Consider the following 26988-nt stretch of genomic DNA (forward strand, 5'->3'; position numbering starts at 1 on the left):
GAAACCGATGGTGGTAGTGGGGTGAGGGGCCACTGCTGGCCAGGCAGAAGGCTGAACCCTGTGGATTTCCTACATTGGTTTTAGGTGGAGTTGGAGTTTTTCTGGAATGGACTGGAGGAGGCCTGCTATTCCTTGCAGGGTCTCTGCAGATCAATGGCTGCAGCCTTTGGAGGATTGTCCGCCCAGATTTCAGAGCTCTGTTATCTCTATCCCCAGCAGGCCATTTCCACTTCCTGACACAGTGCCTCCCCACCCCTCCCTCTGACACACACCCAGAGGACAAAAATCCATTTCCTTTGCCCAACGACGGCTTTCCAGGTCTCCCCATGCTTCACTCCTCGGTCTTAAAATCCTTTCTGATTCCTTATCAATCTGCCTGTCTTTGGTTAAATACCGCGTAGACGGCTTTAATGTGCATCGTGAAAATCCATCTCGAGTGCTCCCAGAATATAAAAATGTGACCAGATCCAGTGGAATCGTTTCAGGAGAAGTAGGGCAGTGCCGAGAGGCTATTTTTAAACTCTGCATTCTGGTGGTTTGGTGACCTGCCTGGCTCCTGTTTTCCTGCCCAACGCCAATGCTGAAGGACTTGGTGTTCCGGTTTTGGGTCAGTTCATGGTGCCCGGTGGAGCCCAGCATGGCCCCAGTGAGCTTGGCGTAGGGCTTTTTTTCTGTGGAGGAGCAAAGGTGGAGAAGCCTGAGAAGCTTCCAGGAGGCTGGTGGGGAGATGCTGAGAGGAAGTCCCACTGCTGCAGAGCAGAGACCTGGAAGTTGCTGCGGGGCCTGCGGGAGTGCTGAGGGGTGATGAGCTGCAGAATCAGGCTCCTCCCAAGCAGGTGGGTCTGGAGAAACCACAGCAGAATGCCTGTGGCTCTGCTCCCCACCCCGCTCCCACCCCCAAGTCTCTGCTCCTTCTCCCTTGCATAACAGGGCCCTGGATGTTGGCCCAGGTCGGTGCACACACTTCGGCTGCCCCCCAGGAACCCTCAGGCGCCGCAGTGTACGGGGAGCCCTGGAGTCCTTGTGCTGACTGTCCTGAGCCCCAGACCCCACAGGGACACCGAGTGGGGTGGTCCAGTCGCTCGACATCCCATTCCACCTGCCCTCTCTCTCCTTGACTTGCCTCTTTCTTTGTTAAGCAATGCACTGTCTTGAACTCCAACATCAAAGTGTTTCTTCGACCTCGCCTCCATCCGAACGTAAGTACCACAAAGACAAGCATTTGTTTTGTTTACTGCTTTGTCTCCAGCTCCTACAATCACCCCTGGTATGTAGTAGGAGATCAAGAAAGGTTTGTGGGGGGAAGAAAGGCAAGAAAGATGGAGGCAAGTCAAGAGAGAGGGAAGGGGAAAGGGTGGGATTTGTTGGTTCCTCCTTGAGTGATACCACCCACCCTGGGAGGGGCTGAAAGCCTCACATGCTGTCCCTCCACGGTGACGGGGACCATCCACGCTGTGGCCTCCAACTCAGCTGCCTCCGTTTATAGGCATCAGCCTTGGCTCTGAGCCTCGCCCTGGCCTCTGCTCCCTGGGGGTGCCCCTGCTCGCGGTACCCGAGGGAACACCGCCAGCAGAGAGTGCAAGAGGCAGACCAAGTGAGGAATGCATAACCACAGGCACCATGGCACTGCTTCTCCTGGTGGAAGAGAGAGCAGGGGAGAGCCGCGTCCCCTGTATTTGGTTCCTATCAATTCTCCTGATCTGTCTGCATTCACAGGCTGGGAAAGACCCCCAAACGGGCTGCAGTGGCCACCCTAAGAAGGGTTCTTCTCCTTCTCTTTCAGACCCATCTCTTTCAGGACCATAAGCAGCTCTGCTCCTCGTCTCCCACGCTGTGGACAGGGATCCCTGGTAGGCACTGTTTTCTCTGTCCCTAGGATGCCCAGGTCCTTCGGCTGCAGGCTCCCATCACCCAGTCCTTGCTCCCTGCACAGGGTGGTACTCAGTGAATGTGTGGTGGCTCTTCGTGGGAAGAGAGGGCAGAAGAAAACCTGTCCCCTCCACTTGCTTTCCTGCTGTGGCTTTTCTCAGCTCAAGTGCTTCCCTTCCCAACTGACCACATATGAGGCCTCACTTTGTGCTCCATCCATTCAAAACCAAGCGTCCAAATGATGCTCCCTTGGGGATTTTCTTTAGAACAAAGACAGTTTTCATTAGCACTCTTTTCTCCAGCTCCTGGGCTCTTTCACCTTTCGTGAACCGAGCCCCCTTCTGAAGTAAGGCATGGGCACCCCGAATGGAAATGGCTGGATTAATGCGCATGCATGTCCACACTGGTGCAGGGCACCTGCTTTTCTGGGACAATTGCCATCTGGAATCAGACGCCTTCCTCATTGTGTGCCTATTTCTGGACAAAGAAAAGGAGAACTGGATGAGAAGCTGGCCTCCTCTCCCACATCCTCCAGCCGCCTGGCAGGCCCAACTAAGACACCCGCTCCAGCTCAGGTGGTTTACGTGGCTCTAGTGAGTGGAGCAATTGTGGCGTTTCACCCCAACCTTCTGCATAGCAGCATTAGCAGATCAGACACTCAGGTGTGGGACAACATGTCCTGAAAGGCATCTCTGGGTTCCCCCTCCAGGGCCTTGGGTGCTGCCCTGCCTGCTCTGCTGATGGCTGCCTACTGCCCCCCCCCACCACCAGAGCAGCAGAGTTCCCCTCAGTAGCTTTCAGGGGCTGGAAGGAAAGTGGGACGCCTCTCCCCGCAGGTAAGGCTACCATTGGTCTCCTGGCTCTCGGTGGGCCGGGGGCCCATCCCTGGATAGCAGCTGTGGGGAAAGACATGGCTCTGGAGTTGGAGACGGGAGTCAGATGCTGAGACCTCCAATAATGTCCATTTGTGGAGGCTTTACTATTTATAACATTTTTGTTTTCTACGATGAATAGATAATGCTTTTAGAACAGAAAAGTGAAACGTAAATCAACTCCACAAGAAACAGGAAGCTCAAAATTTAGATCGGACCAAGTCTTTCCACCTAGGGCAGGTCTAGAGATAGAAGAAAGACTGATGCTTTTGGTAGGAGAGGAAATGGAGGTGAGGGGGCTGTGCTGGAGAAGTCAGCACCTGCTGGGGGGCGGGGGAGGGCGGGGTAGAATTTCAGTTCTGCTCTGAATCTTTCCTTAGAATACAATAAAATATTTTCATGTAAGATACTGGTCTGGAGGGCAGGCATGGTGGCTCATGCCTGTAATTCCAGCACTTTGGGAGGTCAGGGCTGGTGGATCATCTGAAGTCAGGAGTTCCAGACCAGCTTGACCAACATGGTGAAACCCCACCTCTACTAAAACTGCAAAAATTAGCCGGGTGTGGTGGCGCATGCCTGTAGTCCCAGCTACTCAGGAGGCTGAAGCAGGAGAAATACCTGAACCCGGGAGGCAGAGGTTGCAATGAGCCAAGATCATGTCATTGTACTCCAGCCTGGGCAACAAGAGTGAAACTCTGTCTCGGCTGGAGGGGGCAGTGCGGTGGGGTGGGGGGCGCGTAGGGAGAAAAGATACTGGTCTGGAGTGATTTATTTTAGAAATATCAGATTCTGTCAAGTTTTTATGTATTGTCTTTGGGAGTGATTATACAAATAGTGCAATGTTTTGAATAATCCAAGATCTAAATGCAAACACAATTTAATAAAATTAGAGACAAGGAAAACTATACATGGGGAGACCATATTACTCTTGACAGGAAATCACTGTGTATGTTCAATTATATTAATGTATTTGTCATTTGTGTCTATCATATATGTATATACATATATATGTGTGTGTGTGTGTGTGTGTGTGTGTGTGTGTGTATCACCTGGGGAAAGAAACTATACACCTAATCAAATGAAAAGTGATAAATTGGACAAATATTTTCGGCACATATGTCACACAAAAATATTCACAAGCCTGTACAAGGAGATCTCACAAGCTGATAAGAAAAACCAGTGAGCAATTAGAAGACAAGGTCAAGGGGAACAAACAGCTCATGCTTCACTTGACTTGGTGATTGTTCAATACCAAGGGATCCCATCCCATCCGTATGAAGAGCTGGCTTCACAGGAACACATGGAACCCTTGTTGGTAACATGGGGAGAGGCCTGGCCCAGGGTGCTGGGGACCGCCAGTGGGATTGAAGGGAAGACTCTTGGGAGCACACAGACAATGGGCAAAGGGGATCTGAAAGACAAGTTTTCTGCAACAAAGTCACAGGGGGATCAGGTGTCTACCAGGAGAATGTGGCTGAGCAGGAAGCAAGTGCTAGAAGAACCTGAAAGGTCTTAATGTCTGTTTCCTTCACAAGGATGCTTCCCAGTGAAGACAGAGACCCTGACTATTTGCTCACCATGTTACTTTTAGCATCTGCTCTGTGCCAGTGCTCCTTAAGTATCAGCTAAATGACCAGATGAGTGAACCCATGAATGAATCCATCAGGTCTCCTGGGCCTGCAGTCTCTGCTGTGATGGAGAAGGCTGCCTAATGTACATGTATTAAAAATACCCCTTATCTGAAGCTCCAATTTTGCATCCACTGATGACATCCCCTGTCATGTGTCTACACTGTTTTTGTTTCCACTGAACTTTCGGTATAAATTTAGCTATTTGTGTGGTATCTTCCCCTCTTCCTCTCCCCTCAAATTTGCTGTTTAGTCCCATAGCTTTAAGAGATTATTTGAATTCAAACAAAACGACAAACTCCTACTTTTGTTTCATTCTTTGAAAAACAAATTCTATATTTCACTGGAAAAAATATATTTCTCTTCCAGTTAGCTTTCTAAAGGGAGAGCTGGCAGGAAGTAAAGGAGCTGAAAATTGCCAACATTCCATTTTTATTTAATGCATGTTACACAGACATGGTCGTGTTTCAATAGATAGGAACAAATGCTACTATTACATGCAAAGGTTAACAATACAAAGTATTATTACCATAAATCTGCATAACATCTAGAAGAAATAAAAACTACTTTCTAACTCTGGAGCACCCATTTCAATAATAGCAGCATTTGTTGGGGCGGCTTGAGCGTATGCCCCTGTGGTTAGGGAGCACGCATGTGTTCTTAAACACCAAATGCATTCACAGTTTTGAGGGAGAGAGGGAATGGAATTCAGCAGAAATATGTATCTAAATAATGCATGGTTATGTCTCTACAGTAAAATATACTACCATCAAAACCATTTAAGAATAATAACCTAAATGCTTTTGATAGGAAAGGTTTGGGCCATGTTTCTTGACATATTGTACTCAAATTAGCTATGGAAATAACCACATAAGAGCTGTGGTGTTTCCCCTATGGGGTCAGAACCGTTTCTTGTCAAAAGCGTACGAGTTACTCTATACCTCTAGCCATGGCTCTGCCAAGGCAACAACCCATAAACAGCAAAAGACGAGGCAGAGCCAAGCAGATGCCAATGGCTCCAGGTTCCTGCAAACCTGTTCCTGTTGCTGCTTGTCTCTTGCCCAGATGTCACAGCCATTAGTACCTGCAGGTCCCACCAGATTGAGACAATGAGACTTGTAAGCGTCATCATCAAAAAGTACACCAAACATAGGCTATAAAAGCAAACTCCATAACTGGCAACTACAGTAGGCTGAATAATGACCCCCAGAGATACCAGGTAATAACTCCTGTGTCCCATAAATGTTACCTTATATGGAAAATGGGTCTTTGCAGGTGTGATTAGGTTAAGAATTTTGAGATGGGGAGATTATCCTGAGTTAGCCTGGTACTCCCTAAAAGTAATCACAAGGGTCCTTATAAAAGAGTGACAGAAGGAGAGTCAACACACACAGGAGAGGAGACGGTAATGTGATCACACAGGCAGAGATTGGAGTGATATGGTCACAAGCCAAGGGATGCAGCAGCCCCAGGGACCTAAAGGAAACAAGGGATGGATTCTCCCCTAGATCTTCAGGAGGGAGTGCTGCCCAATCCACACCTTGATTTTGGCCCAGTGAAACTGATTTTGGATATTTGGTCTCCACACCGTGAGAGAAGAAATTTTTGTTGCTTTTTAGCCACCAAGTTGATGGTGACTTGTTACAGCAGCCACAGGGAACAAATACAGCAACTGACCAAGGCAAGACTCTTCTGTTACAAGCAAGAGAAATCATCTTGGGCTAACTTTAGCAGGAAAGCAACTCACAGGACATTGATTGGAGGGTGCAAAGCATCTAGGATGTTCAAAAGGACAGGGCCGGGCATCTGGACAGATGGCTCCACTGGTGCTGTTGTGAGGGAAGCTGCACTAGAATGGTAAGCTCCAACAACATGTTCTTTCCTCTTAGAGACACTTCCTGTGTGCAGGCACCCTGCAAAGACCTTTCCATCCTCACAAAAGCTTGTAATGGCAGTTAGAGACAGAGAGAATCTTAGGACTCTGAGTCTTACTGCATCAGATCTTTTTCCATTGCATCAACATGCCTCCTTTTAGAAGTGCAAGTAAGATCTGCTTCACATTGAGCTTCCAGACACAGAACACGGTGAGTCAAGTTTCACGGAATGTCCTAAAGCCCAGTCCTCTGTATTAAGATGATTTAACACTGGGGAAGAGAACCTTGGGCTTCATGCGCTTTTTGCATTGCGTGACTCCTTCATTCTTGCCCCGGGTCTTAGGCCTTTTTGTAGGGTCAGGGCTTTCTCAAGCATCCTTAAGCATGTTAGAATCGTGCCTCTGTAGGTAGAGTTTCACCTGTATTTTAAACCTTTACTTGCACATGCTTTATGTTTTTTCCACCTCCTCCTTCTGTTAACAAACACAAATATACTTTATTATAGAAAAACACTGCTGAATTAAAGACTGATATTGAGAGTTTACATTCTGATATAGTGCCTTTTTATTACATCTCTTTACAATGAAAACACATAAGCAAGCTCCCCGAGCTAACATTCCCTGTCCCTGCCTCATGCAAGTCAGCAGCCCAGGGTATATGACTCACCCGACTGAAGGTTCATGCCACAGCACCACTGCAAACTAAACAAATTCTTTCCACGTGAGACTTAGGGTTAAAAAAAGAAGTTGTGTTCTAAAGGAGAGAGATACAGTTTTGAAAGGAGCATTAGAAAGAAAATAAAAAGGAAATGAGACCTCAGTCGACCACGTGCTGAGCCAGCCTGCCGGGCTTCCTTCCTCCATTGCTTCTGCTGTGGCTGCCTGCGAGTGGGGGCTTTCCACAGAAGGCTGTGGGTCCAGGAACTGGGGCAGGACTTACGGACCTCACCGGAGTGTGGCCAAGGACAGAAGTTCTCTGTGCTGAAGAGAAACCTTGTTGAGTATGGAGCTCTAAGTTCTGTACTTAAATGTTCCCTGACAGGGGGTGGGGCTGGCGAGGGTGTAAAACAAAAAATTATTCTGACACTTTTTAAAATGGTATGTAAGACTTTATTCAGGACAATTGCAATTGGTGTACACACTGTCACAGCAGGGGAGAGATCAGGCGCAATTCCCAATACATGAACAAGGAGCCAGACGTGGTGGCTCAAACCTGTAATCCTAGCACTTTGGGAGGCCGAGGCAGACAGATCACTTGAGGTCAGGAGTTCAAGACCAGCCTGGCCAACATGGTGAAACCCCATCTCTACCAAAAATACAAAATTAGCCAGAGGTGGTGACAGGTGCCTGTAGCAGTCCCAGCTACTAGGGAGGCTGAGGCAGAAGAATCACTTGAACCCAAGAAGCAGAGGTTGCAGTGAGCTGAGACTGGGCCACTGTACTCCAGCCTAGGCAACAGAGTGAGACTCCTTATCAAAAAAAATTATAAAATTAAAATGAAAAACAAAAAAGAACAAGGGGCTATTTACAGCAGGTTGAGAGGGTTCAGCAGATGAAGGTGATTTCAGGGTCGGGGTTCTTGCTAAACTGATCAAGGAGATTCTTGTTGAAGGCAGGCCAGGGTGATCCGATATGGAGGATCAAGGGTTCTCAGTAAACTGGCAGCAGGATCCCTGTTGCAACTGAGCTTTGCAGGCCTAGCAAGGACAAGGACCAAGGTCGAGGGCTTGGAGGAGCCTGACTCAAGTTTGGTCAAGGAGAGAGTTTTTGTCAGGGGTTATGTGGACTTTTCCTTCATGTTCTTTTAAAGAGCGTGCCCATCTTCCGGGACTTCCTCTTTCTGTTTAAGTTACTACAGCTTCTCATGCGCTTTATGCGGCTGCAAAGGCAGAGCAAGACAGGCTGCTGGCCCAGAATGGCTAATGATCCAGCAGCCTCAGGCTACGGGTCAGCAGTGAGGAAGCCAGGCTGGCCTTGTGGGTGTGGAGTTGCCCTGAAGCTTCGTCTCTCCACCCAGCCCTTTGCCCCTTGCACTAAACCAAGCCCTGCAGAACAGAGTCTAGGCTCCCGGGAAGGTAACGCTCCTGGGAAGGTAACGCTCCTAGGAAGGTGATGCTCCTGGGAAGAGGACGCTCCTGGTGGCACATGGCCTTCGGGGGCTTCCACGTGGTTTGCCCTTGGTCCTGTCTCTGAGAGGTCTTCTGGTTGCCTCAGTCTCGTCACACCCCCAGGATCCGAGTCCAGGCCTACCTGGCTCCCCGGCATTCCCTGCGTGGCTCCCACCTCCTCCTTCCACAGAAGGCAAGTGAGGTCAGTTCTCCCTTCCCTCCTGTTTCTGGAGCCCTCGCTCCACGCCCAGGCCTGTCCCATGGATGTGTCATGCAGCTGCTTGCTTCATGTTCTTCTAGCTTTCTCCCTGAGCCACAGGCAATGCTTTTCAAAAGCAGTGAAAAGTTTAGCAGTTTTTTTTTTTGTTAAGGTAATAAAATCTGCAGTGATAAAAATAGCTATTAGAAGTTCAGGAAAATGTCATCTTGGAGTGGAAGAATGAGGATGAACTAGGCTAAATAGTGTCCTGACAAATAGCTGTCCACCTAGAACCTCAGAAAGTGACCTTATTTGGAAATAGGCTCTTTGCATATGTCATTCTCACAGATGAAGTCCTCCTGGATTTAGGGTGGGTCCTAAATCCAGTGACTGGCATCCTTATAAGAAGACCACATGAAGCCACAGGGAGGCATGGAGAGGACACCATGTGACCATGGAGACAGAGCCTGGAGTGCAGCATCTAGGACCCAAAGAGAGCCAAGGAATCCTGGCACCACCGGAAGCCAGGAGAGAGCTGGAACATTCTCCCAGAGCTTCCGGAAGGAACCTAGCCTGCCCACACCTTGATTTTGGACTTCTGGCCTTCAGAACTCTGGGAGAAGAGCTTCTGCTGCTTGCAGATACCCAGTTTGTGGTCATTTGTTAAAGCAGTCCCAGGACACGAAGCCACAGCGTAGCCACAGGCTTGGGCTGGGTTCCAGGGCAGCGCTGACTCCCTCCTCACTTTACCTTGTATCACAGCAAAGCCCACAGCCAGGAAGAGAGGGTCAAACTGCAACGGCTCTCACTTCTGAGCATCCTAACGAAAGCCAAAGACAGCACTGTTTACCTAAATCGGACAGCCCACAGAATCTTCCAGTCTGAAATAAGAAATGGCACGCGTTTTAGCCATGGGAATTACAGGGTAGGGCAGATCCTTCCCCTTAACTAGTCGGTGGTTGAAATTTCTTTTGCAGCAGAAATTTTAAGTGGTAGCTTGAATGTTTAATGTTTGCAACATTAGAATGCCCTAGTCTCCACTTACTGATTTAAAGAGTAACAGAAATCTTTACAGGAACAGCAGCAGGATGGCTGATTCCCAAGAGCAGCTTCCTGACACCCCCGCCCCAGCACCCCTGGGTCCAGTCACCATTCAGATACATCTCTCGATGGGCTGCAAGGAAAAGAACAGTGTCAGAGGACAAGGCCGGTTTACATACAACTAACTGAAGCCCTTTGATGAGCTCCCCTCTCATCTCCAATCTAACCCATCTCTGCAAATAAAAGCTATCACCATCGATATGGGTGTGCCATTCTTCCAGTTGTGTACACAAGAGGGTGGGAGTTCAGGGGGGTTGGAATTCTTCTTTTCAAAAACCTGATAAGCTTTTCTGAAACAGCAGCCTTCCCGAAGCTTCTGCTTAGAGCCTATTAATCCTCTATTGAGAGCTGATAATGAGATGTATTTTGCTTTCTTTTCTTTAAATGGATAAAAGGATAATGCTTTTTCTTTCCTTTCTTTTTTTTTTTTTTTTCTTTTCTTTTCTTGGCCTCCAGTGTCTATGCAAGTTATTTTTTGGTCCATTTAAAATGATCATTGTTTATCATGTTGGTTTTCACACGGCACAAAATGATGAACAATGGACTTTTCTTTGTTAAAAGATGGGGGCTTCTCGGGCAATGGTGTTCAGAAGATAAGACTTTCTCCGAGTTCCACACACTTCTTTCTTTTCACACATGTGTTATGTTTATTTTCTGACTGAAGTCTCCAAAACAAACGCTATGGCTGCTGGTGAAATAGATCACATGTTACTACCGTACAAGCGAGGCCAAATCACAGTGGCTGCTTTTGTTTTTAATTGCGACCACCTCGGATGGGTCCTGAGTGCTAAGCCAAAGCTCTGTTTTCCTTTCTTTTTTTTTTTTTTTTTTTTTTTTTTTTAATCTTTTCAAAATTCCTTTGAGGCAGGTAGGGGTAAACCCTCAACTCACTGAGGAAATTCACGTTGTTGAAGAGGATTAATAGAGCAGGGGTGGGAAAAGGAAAGTCTCAGGGGTGTCTTTGAGCCTCATTAAAAGGTCACAAAGCCCTCTGTGTTCTCTCCCTCCAAGGGTCTAAACCTGAATGTCTTTTATCTGCTTCATGGAGCTCTGCACATCTAATCGGGCCGTGAGGGCGCTCCATGTAGCTCCTGAGCACTTGAAATGGGGCTAGTGGGAATTGAGGAGTTCTGTAAGTAGAAATAGGTTTAGTACAAATAAATAAACTGATTAAAAATATCATCAATAACATTTTAAAATTGATGATAACTTGCCATGCGACTTATCTGTGTATTTGCTTGTTGATTGAGTGCCTGACTTGCCCTTCTGGGACCCAGGCTGCTAGAAAACATGTCTCCCTAAGTACCACCAGGAATGCTAATCCCATGACATTCCACAGCAAACAAAAGGCGCTGGGGTCAAACTGAGAAAAACTGCAGCAGAGTTCCACTGGGGATTTGAAAAGACCTGAGCTTATAAAAGGCTCCCGAGCCCTGCAATAAAGACAGGCATCTAACTTTGTTAATATGTTAATATGGCATTTCAGAAATCCATGACCACAGGACTCCTGCCCCCTCTGACTTTTTTAATGCTGGCTTACTACCAATTAACCTCTCAAGAAACTGCCATTCAGGACTTGAATAGCTGCAATGGAAAGAGAAAAATGGGGCAAAGTTTTGGACCCACAGTCCAAAGGGAAGGACTGCTTTTAATCCAATGGGTTATAGCAAGAGCATGTTGGGGACTCATAACTGGGAACTGCAACAGCAGGTGTTTTGTTTTGTTTTGTTTTGTTTTTTTGAGACAGAGTCTTGCTCTGTGGCCCAGGCTGAGTGTAGTGGCGTGATCCCAGCTCACTGCAACCTTCATCTCCTGGTTCAAGTGATTCTCCTGCCTCAACCTCCCAAGTAGCTGGAATTACAGGCACCTGCCACCATGTCCAGCTAATTTTTGTATTTTAGTAGAGACGGGGTTTCCCCACCTTGGCCAGACTGGTCTTGAACTCCTGACCTCAAGTGATCCACTCGCCTTGGCCTCCCAAAGTGCTGGTGTTACAGGCATAAGCCACCATGCCTGGGATTGCAATGTCCTTTTTAATCTTACAAACGTGTGTCCGTGCCTGGAGGACCCAGTTGCAGGGATACACACTTCAACGCGGTCCAATCTCCTTGCCTGCACATTCAGTCCTTTTAAAGCAGTTTGAAACCAATGAAATAAGTGCTTTAACAATAAAGAGTGAAGAGGAGGTCAGGAGGTCAGGAGGTCAGGAGATCGAGACCATCCTGGCTAATACGGTAAAACCCCGTCTGTACTAAAAAACAAAAAAAAAACAAAAAAAACAAAAAAAACAAAAAAAAACAAAAAATTAGCCGGGCGTTGTGTCAGGCGCCTGTAGTCCTAGCTATTCGGGAGACTGAGGCAGGAGAATGGCATGAACCCGGGTGGAGCTTGCAGTGAGCCAAGATCATCGCGCCACTGCACTCCAGCGTGGTCGACACAGCCAAGACTCCGTCTCAAAAAATAAATAAAGAAATAAAGGCGAGTGAAGAGGAGAATAGAGTTTTGTGTTGAAGATCATTTTGTTGGTTCAATATCTTTCTCAACACACAAGCCGTAGGCTGTGTAAGTGGAGATGAACATCTCATTCGTCTCATAATGAATCTTCAGCCCGAAACTTCACAGTCTGGAGCGACAGAGGCTTGAAGGTTGGGTACACTTCCATCTTCAGGGCAGTTGGAGGGAAGGTGGCTGACAATGCAGCTGAGGAGGACAGGCTGAATTTGGTGAGGGCAAGCAGGTGCCAGGTGCCACGACTGATTTCTGAGCCCAGGATGCTCTGCCGGCATTTCCCACATCCCCAGAGAAGACCTGAAGGTGGAGTTCTTGTCTTTTCAGTACCTGGCTGAGAGGAGGTGAGTCTTGGGGGAGAAAGTTGATGCACTTTGGGTGAAGGAATGGAAACTTACTCTGTTTGAATTCCTTTTTCATAGCCTGATGTTTGCTTGGGTTTTGAGAACAGAAACCCAAAAGACACAACCCATACCCCCTTGCCTAAAACTGATTTTTAGATGTGGTAAGTTTAATTCTTGAAAGAGAGAGAATAAAAAGTACCTTTTATAGGATTCATTTTTACCTTTCTAATGCATATGTACATGTATATTTGAGAAAAATATTCCTCTAGTTGACTTTTTACTTGCCCAAGATCTGAACAGGATTGAAAGATGAAAGACCACCGTGATCCTCTTTGACAAACATGCACACACGTGAGCTCACTGCTCCTGCATGTCTCATTCATTATGCTAATTGGCTTTGGGCAGACTTTCACAAACATGTCTTTAGGAGGTCCCTAGTGTAATTCTCAGTCTCTTAATTACATAGACTCGTCTTTGGAGTCTGAATAAAATAGGTGAATGAATTTTCCTCCTGTAAACACTGTGCTCAGGCACCTGCTATTGGCTGCATGATGTGTTAAAGCTCACCACCCCACCCAGATAAACCCCAAATAAACTGACTAGTTTATTTTAATGGTGCTGTCATCTGCAACCCCATGTTCATGCCTTCACATTATCTAAGACTTGGGCACTCAATGGACTTTGGACTTCTAGCTTTTCTTTCCTCAGAAAGGTTCTCCACATGGCCATTCTTAGGGGTGGCCCAGCAGCACCCAGTCTCACAGGGCTGCCTCAGTCTCCAGGTCCTAGCTTTTTGCATCTGAATGCCATTTCAGCCACCATTGTTCATGGCCAAACTGTGGAACTCATAACGGATTGAATGGCACTAGCGCCGATGTTCTGCTCATTCTTTACACATAACACCAACCACAGAGGAAGCAAAATCTAATTAGCTGTTATGTGGTGCAGTCAACAGCAAGAGGGCAGAGCCCTGGTGGTCCCTATGTTGGGTTCCCCTGTTAAGAGCTTGCAGGGAAGACCAGTTGAAATTCTTGAATCACTTCATGCTACTGTCTTGACATTTGCTGTGACCTGCTAACAGCCTGTAGAGCAGGGTCCCTGTCTTGTTCTGGTTTTCCTTGAGCCTAATTGGGCTCCTTGAATGGATTTGGGTGTCCTTGGTATCTAGATCATTGCTGGGACTTGACTCAAAATCCTGGAAGAAAGGTCTTTCGCTGTTACCTCTTCCTGGGCTCTGTTGTTCTTCAGGTAAACACAGCTGGGAGCAGAATGAAGGTGGGGATGGAGAACCAAACAGCCTGTTAAGTGATGTTGACTTTTGCGCTGTGCTTTTCAGCTACCTGGGGACCCAAGTGTTCATTCCAAAGGGATCAGTTGAAAAATTTAATCTCAGCATTTACAAATCAAACTCAAAATACAAGGATATTCAGGCACTAAGAAAGCTAGCTCCTCAAATCCTAACTCATAAGAAAACTATGTGCACCGGGATGAGGGTGAACTTATCTCTTGTGATTCATAGTATTTGCCTGAGAACTGAACCAGCCTTCAGCTGGAGCTCACTCAAAGGTTGAACTACAGATGGAAGCTTGGGGGATGATTACAAAATCACGATATATAGTGCTTAATGTTCCCAAGAGGGCATTTAATCCCCCTTAATGGATCAATCGCTCTTATTCTTCTTGAATAATTTTTCTACTCCTAGAACCAGGTCTGATCCATCACCTAGAATCAGAATGTTCTCTACCTTTGGCAAAGCTAGTTGCAAAGTCTTATTGCTACTTTTTTTTTTGGCTGTAGACTCAATGTCAGCTGCTGCTTATTTCATTTAATGAATCAGCAAATATCTTTGTGTGTGTGTGTGTGTCTGTGTGTGTGCGTGTGTGTGTGTGTGAGAGAGAGAGACAGACTATAGGCTTTATTGATGCACTTGTAACTGGAACTCTCTTCTCACCTCTTAGACCTCAGCTCTCTGCAGAGAGACCCCTTAAGTAACTGACCAAAAATAACCAGCCCTGTTACTCACTACGATGCCGGTTTTTTTTTTTTTTTTCTCATCATGAGCCATGATGAACTTGTTTGCCTGCTCCTTTTCTACCTCAACCTTCTTGAAGACAGAGATCTGCTTTCTTTTTTTTTTTTCTTTTTTGAGACAGAGTCTTCCTCTATCGTCCAGGCTGGAGTGCAGTGGCACCATCTCGGTTCACTGCAACCTCTGCCTCCTGGGTTTCAAGCAATTCTCCTGCCTCAGCCTCCCGAGTAGCAGAGACTATAGGTGCCTGCCACCATGCCTGGCTAATTGTTTTTTTGCATTTTTAGTAGAGACCAGGTTTCACCATGTTGACCAGGCTGGTCTGGAACTCCTGACCTTAGGTGATCCACCTGCTTTGGCCTCCCAAAGTGCTAGGATTACAGGCGTGAGCCACTGTGCCTGGCCGAGATCTGCTTTCTTTATTTTATGTTTAATCCATGTCCAATACAGTGCCTGGCCTAACTCAAAAGCTATTTATTGAATGCACAAAATGTACATATGAGACATTTCACAAGAAAAGTGGCTTGGTAGGATTTGGTAAACGAAGAGGCTAGATCTATGAAAGTTCTCACCAATCACAGCGGTATCCTCAGAGGACGCTAGGGAAAGACTGGGAGAATTTCTTCAGGAATGTGAGGAATTTTGTAGATATTTGGCATCTCTGCCCTCATGGTGAGTAGCCAGAAAGCAACAATAGGAGACAGGGAACAAGAACATAGAGAAGATAGCCGGGATTGAGAAAGTGGCCAGTGAAGCCATGAGAGCAGGTGCAAATGCCAAGACAGCCTCAAGAAAAACAGGCAAGAACCAAGCCCTGGGAAAGTAGCACGTCAGGCCTCGGCTTCAGGGACAGGGGTAAGCCCATCAGAGCCCCTGCATGGCTTTCAGACTACACAGACTTTAACCCAGCAGTTTACCCTCACCCCAAACCTTTACAAATCACCTAAGAGCTAGAAGGAGCCTATAGGGTATTTTGTCCAACACTCTTATTTTGCAAATGAAAAACAATGAGTTAGAATCGGACCTGGTTATTGACAGAGGTGGGTCTACCATCTAACTGTGCCTTCTCGTCCAGCATTTCCTCCACTTCCCATGTGTCTAGAACTTTGAATTAAAACAACTGACTGGGCACGGTGGCTCATGCCTGTAATCCCAGCACTTTGGGAGGCCAAGGTGGGCAGATTGCGAAGTCAAAAGATCAAAACCATCCTGACCAACACGATGAAACCCTGTCTCTACTAAAAATACAAAAAATTAGCTGGGCGAGGTGGCACGTGCCTGTAGTCCCAGCTACTCGGGAGGCTGAGGCAGGAGAATCACTGAAACCTGGGAGGCGGAGGTTGCAGTGAGCCAAGATCGTGCCACTGCACTCCAGCCTGGCGACAGAGCAAGACTCCACTTCAAAACAAAAACAAAAGCAAACCATGTTCTAAGTATTTCAAACATCTGTCTATTGTCTGTAGGATTCTCTCCTCTCTGGTTTCCTAGCAGAGAGAGAAAATAGTCAAATCAGAATGATAACCAATTATTTCAATACTGAAACCACATTTTGAGGAGTTCACTGAACCAAGGACCTAAGCTGGTCTATTCACTATAAGCAGACTTCACACATGAAAAATGGGACATTTTCTAGATGACTGACACTGAATTCAACTTGGACAGTGAGCTAGCATCCAGGAGAGCTAGTTACCTTGGTTTTAATAAACCCCAGAGACCAGACTTCCAGTCCTGTCTACTCAGTAGAATCAATTAAAGTTAGTTTTCTCCAGCTACAAATATCTACAAATGTTAGATAAAATAGGACGTTTATTTAAAATACATAGTTGAATTAACAAAGACATAGACCCTCAGATGCTAGAAACAAAGAGACAATTAAAAGCCATACCAATATAGTGTGTGTCAAAGGTATAGTCATCAGGGCTTAGAGCAGGGAGTTATTTGACCCAGAAATAGAGTTCTAAGTTAGCACCCACATGAAGACAGGAAAGGAGGTTTGGCGTAGAGTCGGAACGGAGACCTTTACATAAAGCTGAGATCTTTGAAACTCACCACCTTCAATGAAGAGGAAACAAAACCAACCCATCGATGTGCCACTACCCAGGGCTCAGAAAAGAAAAAAAAAAAAAAAAAGTCTGAATTTAAATTACTTGTATGGGGCAGGAAACTCTAAGTTAAGCTTGTAACATATAAATTGGCCCTGGGTTGATAATACCCCTGTAGCAATTCAAGATATTGAGGTAATAAAATTATCTTAAAATATTAAAAAATAAGTATGTTTGAATTTATGAAAGTGATTTCAAAGAAGAAATAGAAAATGTAAGGAAGAACAACACGTAATGAAAACAGGACAGATTGACAAAAGAAACACATAGAAGCATGAGGGATAGTTTGAATTGAGGATAGACTGAATAGATTTAGCTATGTGTCATTATTTTTGTCATTAGTTATTATTAGTTTATTATAAAAGACAGATTTATTTACATGATGAAAGATTTTAGAACTTCAGTGGAATAGGCAGCTTCATGTTGATGTCATTTAATAGTGACTTATTTCAGTCTATATACTTTCCAAGAACGCACCATCTCTTTTTTATGTATTTATTTTTTTGAGAAAGAGTTTCTCACTCTGTCACCCAGGATGGAGTGCAATGGCATGATCTCGGCTCACTGCAACCTCCACCTCCTGGGTTCAAGTCATTCTCCTGTCCCAGCCTCCTGGGTAGCTGGGGTTACAGGCGTGCACCACCATATTTGGCTAATTTTTATATTTTTAGTAGAGACAGGGTTTCACCATGTTGGCCAGGCTGGTCTCGAACTCCTGACCTCAGGTGATCCTCCCACCTTGGCCTCCCAAAGTGCTGGGATTACAGGCGTGAGCCACCGTGCCCAGCCAGAACGTCACCATCTCTAAATAAGAAATAATCCTTGTCATCTGGCACTACTTTGGTGCCTCCATATTCTGGAAGAAGAACTTTATCTCCAACTCTCATGCTAACTGGTTGAATCTCTCCACCCTTTCTTTCCTTTAGAACCTGATCCAACAGCTATGACTATTGCTTGCAATACTTTTCCTTGAGATTTTTCTGGAAGTATAATGCCCCCTTTGGTTACAGTTATGGTGGCACTCCTTTCAACAAATGCTCCCTCAAAGAGTAGAAGAAACTTTCTAAACGCTTGTCCTGCCATGACTGCCTCTGCCGCAGACTCATACTCCGCTCTTATGCAGCACCACAAGGAGAGATCCCTCTGTTTTTAATTTATAATGACATCCTCCTTTGTTTTTTTGGTTCCATAAAGGGTCTCATTAAAAACAAAACAACTACAAAAAAACAGTGAAATGTTGAACTTTTTAAAAAAAATTTTACTTTAAGTTCTGGGATACCTGTGCAGACCGTGCAGGTTTGTTACATAGGTATACATGTGCCATTGTGGTTTGCTGAGCCTATCAACCTGTCATCTAGGTTTTAAGCCCCACATACATTAGGTATTTGTCCTAATGCTCTCCCACCCTTTACCCCCCACCCCCCGACAGGCCCTGGTGTGTGATGTTCTCCTCTCTGTGTTCATATGTTCTCATTGTTCAACTCCCACTTATGAGAGTGTTGAACGTTTTACAAGGTTGAATAATGTTCCTTTAAAATTTATGTCTACCTGGGACTTCGAAATTGGCCTTTGCACACAGGATCTTTGCAGATGTAATCAAGCAAAGATGAGGTCATATTGGATTAGGGTGGTCCCCATCTAATGACTGGAGTCCTTATAAGGAGACTGTGTGAAGACACAGAAATGCAGAAAGACAGAAATATGGAACACAAATCCACATGATGACAGAGGCAGAGAGGGGAGCAATACAGTTGCAAGCCAAGAAATGCCAAGGACTGCTGGTGTAGGGGTCAAGGGAACTTTCCTTCCACCCTCTGAAGATGCGATGATTTGAGTCTCTGAAATAAATGTCACAGTAAACAGATTAACAGGAGAAAAGGCACACAAATTTATTACATGCATAAGGCAAGGGAGTCCCACAAAATATGAGACTCAAAGAAGGGCCAGGTGGTTGAAGCTTAGGTAGCATTTTAAGTTACGGAAAGAAATGGAGGCTTGGGGCTTCTGGTGGGGGGAGTTGGCAACAGGTTATGGAAGGTGAGGAGAGGAAATATTTCATATATTGTAAATTAAAGGTTGTCTTGTTAGGCAGTTGTCTCTCAGGTGGCAGCCCTGAGGAAAAAAGGGAACACTCTGTTGCAATCTCTGGACTCTGTCTGGGCTGCTAATATGATCTTTCCTAGACCTGTCTTTAGGCTGATAAGAAGACCTCAGAGAAAGCTTCTGCTCGCATCTGCCTGTTGGTTTACTGATGTAGATAGATGTAAATTTCTTTTACAAAAGGACAGCTTTTTAGAGCTATTTCTGTGTCTGCAGCTTCTCTGAATAGCTATCTCGATATATGCCAAAAAAGTATATTTTGGGGTGGCATATTTTGGTCTCCCACACTGGCAACCGCCAAAAGCTCGGATTCTTCCTTAGAGATTCAGAGGCAGCATGATCCTGCAGACACCTTGATTTTAGATGTTCAGCCTTCAAAACTGAGAGAAGTAACTTTCTGTTGCTTTAATCAACTCAGTTTGTGGCAATCTGTTACGGCAGTTCTAGAAAACTAATGCAAACATACATTCAATAAAAATTCAGACGGAGGAAACAGAGAGGTTTCAAGCAAGGCAATATTTGAAGAACATAGAAGTGAGAATTTTCCAAGGTAGACAAAAGACAAGATTCATCAAATTTCAAGTTGTCAAATTCAGCAAATATAAAATTAAAATATAAAATTTCCAGTCAAATTTGAATTTTAGTTAAGCAAAAAATAATTTTTTAATACAGGTATGTTCTATGCAATATTTGAGTCATACTTACCTAATTCAAATTTAACCGGGCTGCCTGTAATTTGTCTGGAAACTCTACTCAAATTGGACAGAGAGTCCTGAACAGGACACATGTAAAATAAATATATGCCTAAATGAATCACCACGAAACTGCTGAGCAATGATAACAAAGAGAAAAACCTTTAAAAACCACCACAGAAGCCAAAACATTCGATGACAGAGATTTATCTTTAATGATAATAGAAACCAAGGAGAAGTGGAATTAGAAACTCGAAGGGCCAAGGAAGAGCTGTCAAATGCATTCAGATACATGGTCATTCAAGAGTAAGGACAACCTAAAACGTTTTATTACAAGGCCCATCACAGTGGCTCATGCCTATAATCCCAGCACTTTGGGAGGCCAAGGCAGGGGGATCACTTGAGGTCAAGAGTTCAAGACTAGCCTGGCCAACATGGTGAAACCCCATCTCTACCACAAATACAAAAATTAGTCAGGCGTGGTGGCACACACTGATAGTCCCAGCTACTCGGGAGGCTGAGGCAGGAGAATCGCTTGAACCTGGGAGGCAGAGTTTGCAGTGAACCGAGATCATGCCATTGCACTCCAGCCTGGGTGACAGAGAAAGACTCCATCTCAAAGAAAAAATAATAATAATTATGACAGAGGCAGAATATTTTCCATTCACAGGCCTGGAAGGATTATTCATTGTTATACTAGGAAGTAATGCAAGGAGAGAAATTGCTGAGCATGTGGTCAAGTTTAAATATCATTGCAGATGGTCTTATAATGGGCTTCCCAGTCGGGTCCACTCCTTGATGCCTGTGTACAACTTCTCCTTGAGTGTGGACTTGCTTCTAACATATATAATGCGGCAGAAGCAATGGGAGGTCACTTCTAAGGTTAGGTTATAAAAAGGCTATGGCTTCCATCTTGGCTGCTTGCTCTCTTTCTTCTCCCTCTCCCTTCTCTGTCCTTCCCCCTGGTCCCCACCACTCAGATCACTCATGCTGGGGAAAGCAAGCTGCCATGTTGTGATCAGCCCTGCGGAGAGGTCCACGTGACGTGAGGAGGAGCTGTGCCCTCAGTCCAGCTGCTCATGAGGAACTGGATTTTGCCAAACCACACGAATGAGCTTGGACATCAGATGCTTCAGCTCCACTTGGGCCTTGAGATGGCTGCAACCCTGGCCGACAGCTCGACCACAAGTCTCATATGAGGCTCTAAGCCAGAAACACCCAGACAAGCAGCTCCCAGGTTTCTGCTCCACAGAAACTGACATAATAAATGTTTGTTGTTATAAGCTGTTAAGTTTTGGGGTAATCATTATGCAGCCATAACTAACTAATACAAATATTTGTAAACAATAACAATAGCAATGACTAACACTGGATCACATAACATGAGCAATACTGCAAGTGACTAGAGTCCGCGTGTTCTGAATTCCTTGTATTATTGATGAAGGTAGAGATATCGATTTATTTTAAAATTTGTTAAGTCAAGAGGTATATATAAGCTTTAGGAATAACCAGTGAAGGAATAAAAACATTACTTCCAAACCAGTGGAGAGGAGGAAAAAAGAGATAAGGAAAACCAGCAATTCAAGATAAGGCAAAAAAGGGAGAAAAATAGAAGCATAGCAAAAGCATAGTGAAAAGGGCAAATAAGCTGTTAAAAATTAAAGGACATATCTCATATTCCATACATTCTAGAACTTGTCAGTTTCTCCTTTGCACCACTCAGAGAAACTTCTAAAATACAATCTGCTCATAAATTGTGTTCTTTTGAGGAAAGAGTATGCTGACAACAGTCAGAACTGATGACGTAATTAAACTTGCTATGGCCAATTTGAAGCTTGGAGTAGGGGAGAATGAATTGTGGATAAAGTCAAGAACTGGCTGCAATACTCTCTAGCTTTGTGACCTTGGGTAAGCATCTTAGTTTCTCATTTGTAAAACGGAGGGTAATACTTGCCTTGAGCTCTTTGCTGGATATTTGTGACACTCATAAAAGAACAAATATGGAAAAGTAGACTATAGTTTGGATATAATTTGTTTGGCCCCACCAAGTGTTATGCTGAAATCTGATCCCTGATGGCACCTCACGGGAGGAAGGTGGGGTCTAATGGGAGGTGCTGGGGTTGTGAGACGGGTCCCTCACAATGGCTTGGTGACCTCTTGTAGGTAATGAGGGAGGCCCTGCTCAGTCAGTTCTCATAAGAGTTCTCCCGAGAGCTGGTTGTTAAAAACAGCCTGGCACCTTCCCTTCCTCTCTCTTGCTTTCACTCTCCCCGTGTGACCTCTGCACACCAGCTCCCCTTCAGCTTCCACCGTGATAGGAAGCAGCCTGAAGCCCTCAACAGAAGAAGATGCTGGTTCCATGTTTCCTGTAGAGCCTGCAGAACCATGAGCCAAATAAACCTACTTTCTTTATAATTACTCAGCCTCAGGTATTCCTCTATAGTAATACAAAAATAGACTAAAACAAGGCACATAGTAAAGTTCCATACAGGCCAGGCGTGGTGGCTCACTCCTGTAATCCCAGCAATTTGGGAGGCTGAGGCAAGAGGATTGCTTGAGCCTAGGAGTTCAAGATCAGCCTAGGTAACATAGTCAGACCCCATTTCTACTAAAAATTTAAAAATTAGTTGGGCATGGTGGTGCACACCTCTGGTCCCAGCTACTTGGGAGGCGGTGGTGGGAGGATTGCTTGAGCCCAGGAGTTACAGTCTACAGTGAGCTTTGATTGTGCCACTGCACTCCACTCTAGTCTGGGCAACAGAGTGAGACCCTGTCTAAAAATAGAATTAAATAAAATAAATTTAAAAAATAAAAAGAAGAAGAAGAAAACAAGAAAAGTTTCATTAAAATATTTAAGTTATCTATAATACAGTCTAGCGTTTATTGCTAGGAGCTGAAGAGTAATCCATGATATTTTTCAGTTTCAGTTTTACTTGTGAAATACCATCCTGGCTATAGCAGGCTACCTTGGACCCAGTTTTAAATCAAATGTCATTTTTATCTCTTTGTATCCCAGATTCCCAGGAATTTGCAGTACAAGACTGCAGTTTCCTAATTCTTGGGTCATTCATTCATCATTTAATAATCTATCTGCAGAGCATGCTAAATCCATGGGGAAGGGATGAGGAGGTAAGTGTGAGAAGGGGCCAACTCCCTGCCCATGCACACCGCTTCCACCAGACCCCTCCTGACTCTGAGGACAGCCAGGGTGGGGGCTGTGGGGGTTTTCTCCCTCACAAACCTTAGAGTTCCTCCTCCCAAGTCTACATGTTCCAGGCGGTATAAAAGATCATCAAAGACACTGGAAACTTGATTTGCTTGTTTATCCACAAGTGCCAGCCTCAGTACATCCTACATTTTCTTAGGCTCTCTTCTTCTCATTAATTGGCTAAATTCTCCTGAGAGTTTATCAAGATGGACTTGTTTGGCAGCTTGTCTCCACACACAGCCCAAAGCAGCCGGTACCTCTGCCTCAACACCCCAGGTCCCATAAATAAATCAAACCTGCCTTCTGAATTGTGTCAGTGAGTATAGTTGGCCAGTGCTTGCCTGTACGGTGGAACCCTTTCTGTGACTGGATGGGCCTCCTGGGAGGAACTGAAGGGGGCGGGGGAACCTCAAAGAATCCAGATGTTCAGTTAGGGTTGATGTTCCCAAAATCCACGTCCTAACACCTTGATTCAAAATTTTTTAATGGGCAAAAATGGCTGGAACTACCACCAAAACTCATATAATAAATGAATGGTCCAGAAACTCTTTCGTTATAAAATATGAAAAAATACTTAGAAATTTCAACTTCAAAAAAGTTCACTCTTATAAGTGGGTTAAGTTCCTCTGAAGATTATAAATGAGGTCATATATGCAAAATGCATCAAACAGTACCTGGTTCATTGTTAGCACACAAATATAAGCTTTTGGTATTATCAACTTGCTGCTTACAAATATTTTCTGGACTCACTGTATAAAACACACACACACACGAGTTTTGTTTTTCTTTGTTTCTAATCAAATTTGCAACTTGTTTATAAACATCAAATTCCTATTCGATTTTTAAGGAAATTCTATATCTTTTAGAGAATGTAAGACTTAAGCTTTTTGTTTCTTTAAAATAAATAGATGTAAACCAGCTTGTTATGCGGTATAAATTTAGTGGTGATTTTAAATTTGTAATAACAGAAATAGGAGATACATAGGACTCACCTAGTTCAGAGATGAGTATACGTGTAGGAGTTAATAGCCAAAGGTTGAGTTTCTTTACAGTAGGATTTCTCTAGAACTTAAAAATCTAATTTCCCTGTTGTAGAGTTAACCCTTAAAATCAACCTGATGGGCCGGGCGCAGTGGCTCACGCTTGTAATCCCAGCACTTTGGGAGGCTGAGGCGGGCGGATCACAAGGTCAGGAGATTGAGACCATCCTGGCTAACAGAGTGAAACTCCATCTCTACTAAAAAGAAAAAAAAAAAAGAAAAAAAAAATACAAAAATTAGCCGGGCGTGGTGGCGGGTGCCTGTAGTCCCAGCTGCTGGGGAGGCTGAGGCAGGAGAATGGCATGAACCTGGGAGGCGGAGCTTGCAGTGAGCCAAGATCGCACCACTGCACTCCAGCCTGGGTGACAGAGTGAGACTCTGTCTCAAAAAAAAAAAAAAAAAAATCAACCTGATGCAGAGCAGAAACATAACCACCACGATGGATGAATCAGTGAGAAGTCATTGTAACTTCTAAGGGCTGAGTACAGCCCAGGACTGCATCTGGGAGAGCACCCCTTGAATTGCTCACCCCCAAAACAACACAGGAGGACATGCATTGGTCAGGCTGGTACAAGTTTCCAATCCACTTGACTGGTATGGCTCTTCCAAAAACCAGCCCATTGGCATTATAGTCTTGAACAGTTCTTGGTCCCTAAAACGACAAAGTTCCTGAGCCTTCAGGGAAAAGGGTCACATTCTTCATTCCAGTTGCTTCCCCAGGTAGGTCCCAGCCTGGCTACCAGCCAGCTTCTCCAGGCAGCACATTGCACACTCTGGAGCAAGACGGCCTCCAAACTCAACAGTCACCTTCATGGGTACATCGCTGGCCGACAAACCCACGTTCCCACCTCATCTCCAAAGTTCTGATGATTGCAACATTTGCACTTTCACTCAACCTTACCACTTTGGGCTGTGATCCTCTTAGGGGCCACAGTGGGTGCAAAGCTTAGCCAGATGGGTTTGGCCTCACAGCAAGACTTGTCTACAGTCCCTGTAGCTGCATCCGTCCTTATGACTGAGCTCTTTCCACACACATAGGAGCGTGTTTCTCCTGCTTCAGTCAGCAGCTTTCCTCTGGACAGCCTTCTAGGCTTCCACTACTGCTCCCCTACCCCACTGCCCAGGGTTCAATAGTTGCCATTTCCAACTGGTCCTTCTGGTGTGACCTGGAGAGCATTCCCTGGGCCTACCCAATCTTCCAACTTAAGAATGCTCTGCAGGCATCACTCTGGTTGCTCAAGGTGGGGCAGTAAACTTTTATTTACAGGTCATCTGATAACCTTGAACTCTAGCCCAATGACCCGGAGAAGATGAAAGGCAGCTGCATTGCTCAAGGTGAAAAAGAGACACAAGCCAGCAGAAAGACACACAGTGAATAACACCATCAAAGGAACGGATGCATGGGAAAAGGAGAGATGGCGATGCCAGTCAGATGTGGCCATGAGTTGGTGTGTCCTCTAGCCAGCAGTTCCAGTGACACCTCCTCCTGAGGGCTTTCCAGGGTGCTCAAATCGAACAATGCCATCCTCTGAGCTCCTCTCATACCTCTGTCCATTTTCAGAGACTGCACACAGTACGTGGTTTTGGAATTGATTTGTTTTTCTGCCCACAGCCACCTCCAGGCTCTCAGGGTATTGGGGCCTCTTCCTGGTACATCCTTCTACTCCAAATACCAAGTACAGTGCTTGGAACATGGTGGCAGATCTTTAAAATTGTATTTTTTTTCTTTTTTTTCTGTTTTGTTTGTTTGTTTTTGAGATGGAATCTCACTCTGTCACCCAGGCTGGAGTGCAGTGGCACGATCTCGGCTTACTGCAACCTCTGCCTCCCGGGTTCAAGCGATTCTCCTGCCTCAGCCTCCTGAGTAACTGGGACTACCGGCGCATGTCACCAAGCCCAGCTAATTTTTTATTATTAGTAGTGACGGGGTTTCAGGCCTGCTAGGGACCCTCAGAATTGTCCTGCTGCAGGGCACAGATGCCCTATATTCCTCAACTTCCCCTGGCACTCGAGGAGTTTCTCAAACTCCTGACCTTGTGATCCGCCTGGCTTGGCCTCCCCAAGTGCTGGGATTACAGGTGTGAGCCACCGCACCCGGCCTAAAATTGTATTTCATTGAGTGAAATCTGTGCCTAAGGAATCACTTTCCAGTGAGATCAGCCGGGCAGTCCTTCCTTCAGACTCCCCCAGACCCCATTCCACATACTTTTTTTTTTTTTTTTTGAGACGGAGTCTCACTCTGTTGCCCAGGCTGGACGGCAGTGGCCAGATCTCAGCTCACTGCAAGCTCCGCCTCCCGGGTTTACGCCATTCTCCTGCCTCAGCCTCCCAAGTAGCTGGGACTACAGGTGCCCGCCACCACGCTTGGCTAGTTTTTTGTATTTTTTTAGTAGAGACAGAGTTTCACCGTGTTAGCCAGGCTGGTCTCCATCTCCTGACCTGGTGATCCGCCCGCCTCAGCCTCCCAAAGTGCTGGGATTACAGGCTTGAGCCACCGCACCCGGCCCATTCCACATCCAAGGCTTCCCTCTGACAATGTCTGACTTCCCCTTGTTCCTGGGAGGAGCTCAGGGAGGGACATCAATTCATTATGACACTGACTTTTCTCAGCCTCGTGGAACCACCTCGGCGTTTCCCTGAGAAGATACGCCTGGGCTCCACCCGTCTGCGCTCATTTCTAACTCCCTTAGGCTTCCTTGTGTTGGGTAAGGCGTTCTCCATTTGGGTTGAATTTCTAAAGTTTACTACTCAAAAGTATCACTTACCAGGTCTCCAAATGGTCTAGGCAAATGCATGTTCACGTTAGCCACTGTCTTCTAGGAAAAGTTCTCCTAAAGTATTATTAAAAATCTGCTCCTGGATGAGTGATCGCTTGCTTTCTCTTTCCCCTTCTTGTAATGGTTTACTGTGCTCCGAATGTTTCCAAAGGCACAGGTGGGAGTCGTTCTCCAGCATGGGAGGGCTTGTTTTTCACATGCGTTTCCACCGTGCGGTTGAGAACTGATGCTATCACAGCTGTGCTATCTGTGGTTTCTGTGAGCAGGTACAGAACGGATGGAAGTGATACACCAAGCTCATCGAACCAGACCCAGGCAAATGCGGCCCTCAGGTCATCACGGGCAGCTCTCTTCTCTCTCTTCTGCTGGTGTCTGCAAAGCATTCTAAGAGCCCGGCTTGAAAACGCTTAAAAGCACAGGGTGTATGTTTGCAGAACAAAATTAATCCACCCAGTCTGCACAAACATCTCCAAGATCTTCTGCGATATAATTGACATATAAGTCATAATCATAAAAGTAAATCAGCCATGTCCCTGAA

The 26988-nt window shown here is 45.5% G+C and overlaps 1 long non-coding RNA gene and 1 pseudogene across 2 annotated transcripts; both read right to left on the bottom strand.

The window, feature by feature from the left end:
- Positions 1-2260: 2260 nt before the first annotated feature.
- LOC139357254 (uncharacterized) lies at positions 2261-26988 on the bottom strand. 2 transcript variants are annotated; one of them, XR_011610154.1, is made up of 3 exons: positions 26439-26988; positions 6910-10780; positions 2261-2346 (listed from the first exon to the last, which is right to left on the bottom strand). It is a non-coding gene; the product is annotated as an uncharacterized lncRNA (long non-coding RNA). The 2 variants fall into 2 exon arrangements; XR_011610153.1 differs by lacking the exon at positions 2261-2346 and adding an exon at positions 3032-6716.
- LOC105473872 (10 kDa heat shock protein, mitochondrial pseudogene) lies at positions 17373-20406 on the bottom strand (annotated as a pseudogene).

The sequence above is a fragment of the Macaca nemestrina genome, chromosome 11, assembly GCF_043159975.1.
Source record: "Macaca nemestrina isolate mMacNem1 chromosome 11, mMacNem.hap1, whole genome shotgun sequence".
Taxonomy (NCBI): domain Eukaryota; kingdom Metazoa; phylum Chordata; class Mammalia; order Primates; family Cercopithecidae; genus Macaca; species Macaca nemestrina.